This window comes from Adiantum capillus-veneris, chromosome 19 (assembly GCF_014529385.1).
Source record: "Adiantum capillus-veneris isolate H3 chromosome 19, ASM1452938v2, whole genome shotgun sequence".
In the NCBI taxonomy this organism is placed as follows: domain Eukaryota; kingdom Viridiplantae; phylum Streptophyta; class Polypodiopsida; order Polypodiales; family Pteridaceae; genus Adiantum; species Adiantum capillus-veneris.
This window is the reverse complement of record NC_140949.1, coordinates 139,444,278-139,455,052: the sequence shown is the minus strand read 5'-3', so window position 1 is coordinate 139,455,052 and position 10,775 is coordinate 139,444,278. Positions and strand designations below refer to the sequence as shown.

General features: G+C 39.8%; 1 long non-coding RNA gene across 1 annotated transcript; it reads left to right on the top strand.

The window, feature by feature from the left end:
* Positions 1–257: 257 nt before the first annotated feature.
* On the top strand, positions 258–4,406 carry LOC147434960 (uncharacterized). Its single transcript, XR_015185256.1, has 3 exons — positions 258–637; positions 758–913; positions 4,208–4,406. It is a non-coding gene; the product is annotated as an uncharacterized LOC147434960 (long non-coding RNA).
* The last annotated feature ends 6,369 nt before the right edge of the window (positions 4,407–10,775 follow it).

The window sequence follows — 10,775 nt, the reverse complement described above, 5'->3', positions numbered from 1 at the left end:
CATGGATAGAAACCCCAATGGGTTTTCTTTACATGATGAATGCACGTAGCATCTTCAAGACTTAATTTGGAAGCATACATACATACATACACAATCTAAGCATCATGCTCAAACATGGATTAAATAGATTCATTTTTATTTCAATATTGAGATCCCCTCAAAACCTTTTATTGTTCTTCATGTAATCTAGTGCGTACCCCCCCCCCCCCCCCCCCCCCCCCCCCCCCCCTTCCGACACACACACACACACACACGCACACACGCACACACACACACATGCACACGTGCGCGCGTGCATGCGCGCGTGCACACACACACACACACACACTTGGTCACTTCATCTAACTATGGATGCTTCATCCAGCTACAAAACATACACTTGAGCTACTGATGTAGCAAGTAGGTATCTTGTCTTGTGGGTGAGTGCCTTGAAGTCCATACCTTGCACACACACATGCGCACGCGTGCGCGCGCGTACACACACACACACACACACACACACACACACACACACACACACACACACACACACACACACACACTCACTTGGTCACTTCATCTAACTATGGATGCTCCATCCAGCTACAAAACATACACTTGAGCTACTGATGTAGCAAGTAGGTATCTTGTCTTGTGGGTGAGTGCCTTGAAGTCCATACCTTGCACTCCTATCAATGAATAATTTTGGCTTTATCTATGCATAATGGAGCTGTTGAATTTATTGGTCACTTTATCTGACCATGAGTGCTATATCTAGGTACACTCACACTTATACCTGATTTATGGGATAAGTACCTTTTCTCAACGGAGGATTGTGGCTCATGGTATGCATATTGGAGCTATTGACGATTGTCTCTTGCAGTGCTCACCATACACCTTTACCTTATATACTCCTCTATGGATGTAATGGCTGGTGATTACCATAAGCCTTTATGCTTAGACTGGAATCTTGCTAAATTATTTTGACTTTATACATTGCAATTACCGTGTAGGTTGTTTTTTAATTGTGTTCTAGATCACTTCATCTGGCTCTGATGGCTTCATCCAGCTACACACTCATTTCCACTTGACCCGGTGATTTAACTGATTGTTATTTTGCCTTGTGGGTGATTACCTTGAGTCTTTACCGTGCACCTCCCTTAATGGGAGTTTCTGATTTTTGCTATGCATAAAGTAGTTGAGGATTATAGTCTCTTGTGGATGTTTAACATAAGTTTTTATCTGGTGTTTTCTTCAATGGATATTACAATGAATGATTGCCATTAATTTAAATCTTTTACTAGCCTTCATGGGTGTATCTCTATCATGCTATGACTATTGAAACTCATGGTTTATTGTCTAGTGAGGGACTACCATGAGTTTTTACCTGATTGGAATGATCTTCTAGAACCAGTAGTATCCTTGACTTTAAAGAATTATAATTTTTTCCAGGGTTTCCTTGCCAATGTTCTTACCGCTTTCTTAGTGGGAATTTATTCTTTGTAGTAATATCTCTAAACTATTGAGAAGTTCCCAGTTGGACTCTTTTTTGGCAGCCTCCTCTCACTACTCTACCCTGCCCTCGTTGCACTGATATGAAACCCTTTTGCTCCCCTTTATTCTACACAATTCTCACATCCCTTTTCTTCCCCTATCTATCGTGCGTACTGCACGAGGTCTTTTGCCTTGCCGGCCCGACACAATTAAAGCTAGCAAGATACTGGGCTACATATGCAGGTGAGGGATCTGTGCTCCCTCACTTAGACTTGGGTTTGTTTAATTTCAAAAGAGAGAGAGAGAGGGTGGAAAGGTGCTTGTCTCTACATTAATATACTTCCCTTGCAACCTGGATGATTAGTGAGAATGCTTATGCTTCACAGGTTCTATATTTTAATGGCCATTGAATTTAACCCCTCACTTAGACTTTGGATAGTTAAGCTTTGTGTCTTTCTTAAAAAAAAAAAAAAGGTGGGAGAGAGAGAGAGAGAGAGAGAGAGAGAGAGAGAGAGAGAGAGAGAGAGAGAGAGAGAGAGAGAGAGAGAGAGAGAGAGAGAGAGAGAGAGAGAGAGAGAGAGAGAAATTTCATGGAATGGTGATTATGTTTGGAGACATTCAACTTTACCACTCTACTCTCAACATTATTTCTACAGGTTTCCATCTAAAAATTTAGTAACAGTTTATACTGATGTGCTATTGAGTTTTTATGGTGCTTGTAGATATTTTTGTAGCTTAGTATATATGATTGGGTTGGTACTTTAGCTGGTTGATGTGATTGATATGGCTGAATAAATTTTCTTGATGCTCCCGTGGAAAATGCCTATTGCTGTCTGTAACCTAAGTTAGATCTTGGTTCCTAGTTGTTTTTACTGGAAGTATACTACCTCGTGATTGGTTGGCTGCTTTAATAGCTGGCATGATTGATCTGCTGGATGTTTTTTCTTGATACTCTTGTAAATGATGGAATGAATTAAGTGGAAATCATGCTCATTACCTTTGGCTAGAGGTTTACTTCTTTGTAACTGAATATCTGGCTTGAACTGAAAAGGGCTCTGCCAAAGGCACACAAGCTCAATTTGTCTCATATTTGATTTTGTTAAATTGAGGTGAATACTGGTCTTTTAGCTTGACTATTTGCTAAAGCACTAGTTCATTGGAACATCTCTTATTAAATGGTTGAGGACTATGCATATACATTAGTCTAAATGTGCTATTGGAATGAGGTGATACTTGAGGATGTTTTGGATTATGGGGCTCCAATTATGGGGCTTGCTTCTGATGGGTATTACTTCTAATATAATGGTATAGATCTTGGCTTGGCTATTACTTTCTGTGCTGCCGATTATGATACTTATACTTTAATCTTGATTTGATTATATATACAAGTTCATATTTCTTCTTCTTTTTTGGATTATTACATCATGCTCAATAAGATTATATGGAATGACATTTATCTTGGATGACTGCAAGCCTAATGTTCTCAAGAAGAATTTTGTTCTTTGGCTAGTGTTTAATTTGGAAAATCATGTTTCACCTTACTTTTGGTTGCGATCTTACTATTGATGGTCATCCTGCTAACAATTGGTTTCCATAACTAGGGATGCTATATCTAGATAATTATAAGAACTTTTTACTCCGATAAACTTTTGCAGCTCTCTTTGACTTTTTGATAATGCACTGCTTGGACTTATGGTTGAAACATACACCAGGCCTACTATGCTACTGGTGTCTTGAATTGTGCTTGGTCTTGGTATCAATTACTAATACCTATTAGCATGGTTCATACTCTCAGCTGGTTACTAGCGTTTATTGGATTCTGTGCAGTAGTCCTAAACTCTCAAGTCTGACTGAGTGTATTATTAGATACATGGATCTGGACTCTTGCTGGCTTTTTACTGATTCTGACTCTTGTACCAAGGGTTCTTCTTGACCTAAATTTTGACGGGTTTCTCTGATCTGTTAGTTTGTTGCATATCAACATTGGCTCTGAGGAAACTTTTATGATAATGTTTTGATACTATTTGGCTACCAATTCACTCATGAAGTCATGTTTTGGATTGATGGATTGACACTAACTTCTCTTTAACTACCCAAAAATGGGAGGTAGCTGGGTTATGGTTAAATTTTTGGCACTCACACTTAAGATGTGGGTGCTACATGTGGTCTGCTGGCTCGAGTTTGGTTCTAATAACTGAGATATGGTCGACTTAAGTTTTAGCTCATCTTTTTACAATACTTTGCTTTGGCTTTCCTTACTTATCATTATTAGACATAGTCTCTCTATTAGCTCTCCTAAGTTGACTTCAGAAATACTCTCTCCATTTGAGAAGTTTTTGTTCCAATATTTGAATAGCTTGACTTGGTCCATACATTATGTTGTAGTTACAAATCAAAGGATTGCATAGAAGTTTGGGTCCATACATTATGTTTTAGTTACAAAAAAAAGCATTGCATACAATTTTTTGGTTAACTTATGGTTGGTTTGACATTTTTTTTAGTAAATGGTTATTGTAAAAAGAAATTTTTAAGATCATATCATACAATTTTGGTAGGACTACTTTAAAGAAAATGTGGGAAAGACTTGAGATTTGTCAAGAACTTTAATATTTAGGACAATAGCTAGTCTAACAATTTGTAAGTTTGACATGGATAACAAAACTGATAGGTTCTTTAAAGCCTACCATACGTAGCCAAGTCTAACAAATCTATTGTCTTGACTATATGGATGCAGGTGAGAATTATATCCTGACTTAAAAAGGTTTAGCATGCTGCAGTTTGATTTTGAAGACCCCTGATCATTCAATCGAGATGACCTCAACGACTTTACTACTTTTGTATAAAATCATTAGAATGATGCCTCATTCTTACTATGTTGTACTTAAATGATACAAAGATTGAGTCATTTCTGTACATATCTTTTTTCCTAGTTATCTAAAGCCAGTTTTCTTTTGAACATTATGTTCTTTTGTGTATATGTATCTAGTTTAATACAACAACATACACGTCCTAAACACAAGGACCTCCTAGACAACGGGGTGGTCCAAGACGCTAGCTTTAGATTATTCTTGCTTATAGGCTTTGATTGACCCACTGTCTTCAATTCCTGGTTAGGTTGATAGGTGTTAGGTGGTCTTTCCTTGACTATAGACTGGGTTCCTACTCACAAATTTGGTAGTCACACTTGGTCATTTCATCAGACTATGGTTGGTTCATCCATCTACACAACATACACTTGAGCTACTGATGTAGCAAGTAGATACCTTGTCCTGTGGGTGAGTGCCTTGAAGTCTATACCTTGCACTTCTATCAATGAATAATTCTGGCTTTATCTATGCATAATGGAGCTATTGAATTTATTGGTCACTTCATTTGACTATGAGTGCTAGATCTAGGTACACTCACACTTATACTTGATTTATTGGGGTTTCTACTTGAACTATTGATAAAGATGATGTCTTTATTGTCTCATGGGTGAATACCTAGGATAAGTACTTTTCCTCAATGGAGGATTCTGGCTCATGATATGCATATTGGAGCTATTGAAGATTGTCTCTTGTGGTGTTCACCATAAATCTTTACCTTATATACTCCTCTATGGATGTAATGGATGGTGGTTACCATAAGCCTTTATGCTTAGACTAAATCTTGCTAATTTATTTTGACTTGTAGGGGTACACCTTGACTTTATACATTGAAATTACCTTGTAGGCTGTTTTTGATTGTGTTCTAGATCACTTCATTGGCTGTGATGGCTTCATCCAACTCATTTCCACTTGACCTACTAATTTAACTAATTGTTATTCAGCCTTGTGGGTGACTACCTTGTGGGTGACTACCTTGAGTCTTTATTTGGGAACCTCCCTTAATGGGAGTTTTTCAATTTTGCTATGAATAAATTAGTTGATGATTATAGTCTCTTGTGGATATTTAACATAAGTTTTTATCTGGTGTTTTCTTCAATGGACATAACAACGAATGATTGCCATTAATTTGAATCTTTTACTAGCCTTCATGGGTGTATCTGTATCATGCTATGCCTATTGAAGATGATGGTTATATTGTCTAGTGAGGGACTACCATGACTTTTTACCTGGAAATTCCCACCTTTGATTGGAATGATCTTTTAGGACCAGTGATATCCTTGACTTTAAAGCACTAGAATTTTTTCCTGGGTTTCCTTGCCTAATTTTCTTACCCCTAAATGGTTCTTGCTCAGTGGGAATGTCCCCTTTATAATACTATCTCTAAACTATTGGAAAGTTCCCAGTTGGACTCTTTTTGGCAGCCTCCTCTTGCTTGTGTACCGGGCCGTCGTTGAGTTTATATGCAACCCTTTTGCCCCACTTTATTCTACACAACGCTCACATCCCTTTTCTTCCCCCATCTAACGTGCGTACTTTGTGAGGTCTTTTGCCTTGTTGGGTACATGGCTTCAATTCCCCTTCAATGGGATTCCCTTTGCAGATTGTTGACTTGCCTCGTCGGGTACGTGTGGCTTCAATGCCCCCCCCCCCCCCCCCCCCCCCCCCCCCCCCGTGTCTGCATCTGTCTCCATGCAATAAAAGCTAGCACTTAGACTTGGGTTTGTTTACTTGAGAGAGAGAGAGAGAGAGAGAGAGAGAGAGAGAGAGAGAGAGAGAGAGAGAGAGAGAGAGAGAGAGAGAGAGAGAGGGTGGAAAGTGTCTTGGATCTGCATTAGTATACTTCCCCTTGTGACGTGGATGTTTAGTGGGAAGGCTTCTGCTTCACAAGTTCTATATTTTACTGGCCATTGAATTCAACCCCTCAATTAGACTATAATAAGTGGGACAAGGATAACAACTGATAAGTTTTGACACTTTTAGTACATATTCAAGGCTAACCAATCTACTGTCTTGTTTATCTAGATGTAGGTGAGAATGCTATCTTTACTTAGAACTATTTTGGCTTAGACTAAGTCATTTTTGTACAAATCTCTGCCCAGTTTTCTAAGTCTAGTTGTCTTTTGAACGTTATGTTCTTTTGTGTATATGTATTAGGTTTAATACAGAACCACACATGTCCTAAACAAAGGGCCTCCTAGGTAATTGGGTGGATTGAGACGTTGGATTTAGATTAATTTTTGTCTATAGGCTTTGATTGACCCACTGTCTTTAATTCCTTGTTAGGTTGACATGTGTTATGTGGTCTTTCGACTTTGACTATAGACTAGGTTCCTGCTCATAGGTATTGTAGTCTTTTGGCTCTGTCGGTTTTAGGTTGCAGGTCAATCCAAATTTAATCACACATGTGTATTTAATTCTTGTGTTTTTCAGGAACTTACTACCTTTTAACGGAGTGCTCGTTTGAGGATAATCCTTGACCTTGAGAAATATGTAAAAAGTCATGGAAAACAGCCATGAAAGACTATGAATTTCATCCATACTATTCTCAATTGGTTGACAAAGCCTTCAAGTCCCTACTGGAGTACAATCTTCTTTGAAGGCATTACCACATATCTCTAGTGAGACTTGCCTCTCTTTCTTCATGGACGTTTCATGCAGAATATCTTAAGCTTCAAACTTGACTGTTTTTATCTCATCAATTTGATGAGGCAGTAAGCCCATTCTCAATGGGCCTATTGTCTTAACATTGTGAGTATATTTCTTGGGTAAGCATGGGCATGTGAGCACGTGCATGCACACACAGGTACATGCACACACACACACTGTGCGCTCCTTGCCGCACTGTCGAAGCAAGGGACTTGCCAATACACCGTATGCGAGCCACAAACGGCTCCAAGCACACAACAAGCCTAAACTAGCAAGCTCAAGAAAACAAAGGGTGTGTCACTCACCGCTCTACGCTCGCCTTCGTGGTGGATTCCTTGCCGCGATGAAGAAGAAGCTGCAGTCGTGCCGCGCTCAACCGCTTCGCCGCCGTCGTGCCTTCGTAATGCTCGATCGCACACACACTCTCCCTCTCTCTCTCTCTCTCACACACACACACACAAGGAGGTGAAGAAGAAGAAGAAGATGGAGATGGAGCAAGAGCACTCTTCAATTGCACAAATGAGAGAATGAGTAAAAATTAGGTTTAGTTGGCTTTTATAGGAGCTCACCCCATTCACACTTGGGCGCCCATGCTTAACCAACTAATCCCTTGAATGTCCAAGTTAAAGTGCGCCTCTCATCGACGATCACTCTACCTTTCCCTATTGGTCCGACAAGCCCGGTACCTGACTCTATCGAATACATAATACGCGTCCATCGTAGGTGATGGGTGTCCGTGTGCCATGAGGGTTAACATGCCCCCCTTCCTGATGTAGATTCCGTCCTCGGAAGCTATTGAGTTGAAGCTGGATCGTTGAGGTGGAAGAGCATTTGAGATGAATGTCCTTAGCCTTCTTCAGTCACTGCAAAATCAAACAACATTGGCACAGTAATGGCATTCTCTTAAAAAGCATATGCAGTTTTAGATAGAAAAATTGATTGGTCAAAGAATTTCAAACAATTTGTTAGCAATGAACATTAAATTGCAATGTAATCAAATGCATAAACAGATGTAAAGGTAAAAAATTAAACAAGTCTGGGGTCACTAATTTGACGGTCGAAAAGCACTAGAGATCGAATATTAATACCATGGGTAAGCTTCTTAATTTTCAGTGGTCAATTAAGTTGTTTAATCGCGAGAGCCAAGTATTCATGTTCAAGGGCTGACTAGAGGCTATATCTAGAAAACCTTGTAGTTAAGCTACCATAAAAGGAATTTCTCATGAAATCATTGCCTGACTGATTACTTTTTCTTTGACCCCCCAAGGTCTTTTCACATTGATTCAATTATGAAGTGGGTGCTTATTTTGTATGCCTTGGGTTTTTTGCTTTTCAAGGAAAAGCGCCCACGCTGGGAACCTCTAGGGATCTAGTACCATAGGCAATACATGTGAGTGAAGTACCAAATCAAGCTGAGATTTCTCTTCCAGCGTAAAATTTTACATTGTGGCACTTTGATTTTTTGTTTGTTCATTTTCATCATTTTAATTTTGGAACTTTGGGAGGTCATATAACACTGTTACATTCCCCAGGCTCATCACATTAGTAAACTCCCTTTATAATACTTAAGCTAAAGGTCAATAGGGTTAAGCCCACTAGAAAGCCCTAGTACATTTCATACAATGCTGCCTAAATCGGATTAAGAACCTAAGTAACCATTGTTTATTAGGAAGGCATTCCCCATGGTATTAAGAGAAGATTTCTAATACCTAGCTTGGTCAAACTAGCTTAGTCGGACTGCTTGATTTTTAAACCTAGACAAGTGACTATGACAAAAGATTACATTGAATTAAATGTTTGATACTAAGCCAATGCGCTGAATATTATGCTACCAATCACAATCAAAGCAGACAAACATAGATGCAAAAAGATAAGGGCAATGCTAATGGATAAGAAACACCTGTTTGTGTTGATGGTCGCGCTTGATATGAAGTGTGAACGAGAGAAAGGTTCCATGAAGGTCCAAATCCTATCCACAGCAACACGCTCCTGTACACACTAGGAAACAAAAGGAATACCTCCAGGAGGAACATCAGTGGGAAAAGAGAACTTTGCTAATCACTCAACTCTAAAACAGAAACACTCCTATCGTACTAATCTTACCTACCCTCCATTACTCAAGTGATGAGGATCAAAGGTGTTTTATGGCATAGGTTTCTGTTTCACTGTACCAAATGTGACATGTGTAGGTCTGAGCCAATGTTTTGACTTTAATGTGCATACTCGTTTGCTAATTGCTCTTGCTCTTTTTTTTTTTTGTTTTTGTGAGTATAAGGCTATATATATACATTCCCTAAGATCGGAATTGAGAGGTCAGGGAAAAAGGTTGAGAGGGAAACAAATGAATGATGACTGTCAGCAAACACTCCCCCCTTCCTTGGGTAGATCATACCGTTTGAAATGAGCTTGTCACCCTTTGAAACCAATTGTTCCAGTTGGTAATAGGTGAGGATTTTTGCCAGTAGTTTGTTATTACCCTAGGTGCCTCGTCAAGCTGCAAGGGTGGTAAGGTACTCTCCCAGGATCGAACTTGAAGTGGTTCATTAGGTGATTCTTGAACACTGGGAGGTGTGGATTCTTTTGTAGCTTCATGGAGGTCCACTACTATAGATGGAGGCTGTGTAGAAGCTTTTACCTCTATGGATGTATTACATGATGAGCTAGAATCTCTATGGGACTCCCCCCTTCTTGAGCTAGGTGGAACAAATCGTTCTTTCTTTGGTACCCAAACTAGCTCGGGAGCGGGTGTGTAGCATTCTGTGATTTTTTCCTTTCCACGATCATTGATTCGTTGTGGAGCTACGGGATTGGGCTCACTTGGGTCAGGTGATAGGTAAGAGTACAATCTACGTTTTGGCACCCAGATTTGATCATTTCCTTGATAGTAGCCTTGGGCTTCCAATAGTCGTTTAGGGATCCATCGCAACATTTCTTTACATTTCTTGGAGTGAGTGGTACGGTTCTTACTAGGTTTCCGTTTTTTTGCATCAACCATGCTCACTACAGAGGTTTTAGGGACCCACTTGTATGTTTTCTCTGTTATATTAGGATGAGTCTTGTCGGAAGCGATATGCATTGCTTGTAGCATATTTAAGGGTATAGGCATTTCATCCCCCTCAGGTGTTACCCAGGTCGTCCCCCTATTTCCCCAAGTGTCTATGGTTGATGCTAGGTGGACCCAGTCTACATTGTCTGATTCCGTCATACCCGGTAACACATCCATGTAAGGAGAATCTTGGCCAATGTCTGTATCCTTTTTACAAGTGTAACAATATTGTAGTGGGGCCGAGTGAACTGTGGTGTCAGAGCGATGATCAATAATGGTTTTACTCCCTAAGGGGTGTACCTTACCAGTCACCAAATCCACTCTAAGGACAGAGTCTTGGAATTGCAAATAGACATGATTTTTAGACCAATCGTGAACCATTTGTGCTTCCCTCATGAATGGTCGTCCTAAAATCATTTCATATGACATAAGGTGTTTAGAGAAATCCATTACAATGAACGTATGTCGTACCTTGTGTCCTAGAACTTTGATCTTAAGATCCTTGAGCATCCCCATAGGTTTGGCTATGGTACCATTTGCCATCTTTACCACAATGTTAGTAACACTGAGGTGGGGTTTTCCCATGGATTCCCAACAATCTTTTGTAACGATGCTAACTCCCGCACCACCATCAAGAATTCCCTTTATAGTTAATCCCTTGGCAGTGATGGGTAGGGTCGCATTAGACTCGTCGCCTTCAAAATACTGCCCTAATTCGTTAATGGGTACCTCGATCACAGACT